The sequence below is a fragment of the Mus pahari genome, chromosome 14 (assembly GCF_900095145.1).
Source record: "Mus pahari chromosome 14, PAHARI_EIJ_v1.1, whole genome shotgun sequence".
Lineage (NCBI taxonomy): Eukaryota > Metazoa > Chordata > Mammalia > Rodentia > Muridae > Mus > Mus pahari.
In genome coordinates, this window is record NC_034603.1 from 41,256,077 (window position 1) to 41,257,798 (window position 1,722).

Sequence of the window (1,722 nt, forward strand, 5' to 3'; positions counted from 1 at the left end):
GGTCAAAACTAGTAAAAAAAAAAGTAACATGAACTGGGAAAGAATGAAAGGAGCTAAGAGTAAAAATTATGTCAAAATCAGTGTGGGAAATCCTGTAGAAGGAGGCTGGGTGGAGGAGAGATTTCATTGTTATAAATCAACTACTTATACTATTTTAACAGATACCTCACTCAATACAGAAGTCAGGAAAGAATGATAAAATGTTGAAGAAACTTAAGAATGCCAGGAATGGAGTTCATATTTGACAGTACCTCTTTCATTATGCATTTCCAGGATTATTTATGCAAGGTAAGAAGGAATATGTAGAGAGATATCAAAGATGATCTTCCTTACTTTGACTACTCCACTAGACTTTCTCTCTTTTGTCTATTGGACTATATGGGCTATAAGATGATGGACAGCACCTGCCATAAAATATTAATATCAATACATTTGTTACATAAAATTAGGTAAAAATCCTAATAGCTACCATATCAAAATGCTTTTCTTATTGCTGACAACTCTGACTAGGGCTTCCTTCATGTCTCTGTTCCTCAGGCTATAGATGAAGGGATTCAGCATGGGAGTTACCACTGTGTACATCATTGCCATGACATTTTCCTTTACAGTAGAATTATTACCTGATGGACGTAAGTAGAGACCAATAATTGTCCCATAGAACAGAGACACCACAGACAGGTGAGAACCACATGTGGAGAAGACCTTGTAGATGCCCTTGGTAGATGGAACCCTGAGAATGGAGGAGACAATCTTTGCATGGGAGATAACAATGTGTAGGAATGGAATAACAACAAGGAGTCCACTCACAAGAAATATCATCAACTCATTAATGTAAGTATCTGAGCAGGCCAGCTTTAGAAGAACAAATAAGTCACAGAAAACATTGAGGACTATATTGTTCTCACAAAAAGACAATCTTGCTGCAAGCAGGGTGTGCATCATGGCATGGGATGTCATAAGCATCCACAATAGCAACATTAGACAAGCACAGAGCTTGGGGCTCATGATGCCGGTATAATTCAGAGGGGAGCAGGTGGCCACATAGCGGTCATGGACCATTAACAACAAGAAGGAAGCTCTCCATGTTTCCAGAAACCAGAAAGAAGTATATTTGTGTCAGGCAGGCTCCACAGGAGATGGATGGTACTTGGCACTGTATGTCCTGCAGCAATTTGGGCATTGTGACAGAGGAAAAACAGAGGTCAGAGAAGGACAAATTGCTAAGGAACAAATACATGGGTGTGTGGAAATGGGAGTCCAGGTGAATGAGGTTGATGAGGAGGAGATTCCCCAGGACAGTGGTGAGGTACATGACCAGGATAGGGTATAGAACAGTTGCTGGTGCTCTGCGGGAATTGGCAGGCCCAGGAGGAAGAACTGGAAGATGGCAGTTTGGTTGTTCATTATCATTTTTCCCCTCCAGAATCCTAAAGGGGAAATATCAGGATCCCTTGAAAATTAAAATAAAATGATCTTGTCTATATTTTCTGGAACAATGGATCTGGCAGTCATCATAGTAATCATAATCTCAAAACTCCTAATGTTATACATATTAATGATTTTTCTCAACACTAACAGATTTCTATGTCCATCCTTTCCTAGGTAGTTCTATGCTATTCCTGCTGAAAAAGTTGAGGACTAATGCTGTTATCTCCTCCTATCTGCACATATTTTGTAACTTGTCATTCATTAGCAATTTGTTCTATGTTACTTTGTATGTAG

At 39.4% G+C, this 1,722-nt stretch overlaps 1 pseudogene; it reads right to left on the reverse strand.

Moving 5' to 3' along the window:
* Positions 1-465: 465 nt before the first annotated feature.
* LOC110332123 lies at positions 466-1,410 on the reverse strand (annotated as a pseudogene).
* Positions 1,411-1,722: the final 312 nt, after the last annotated feature.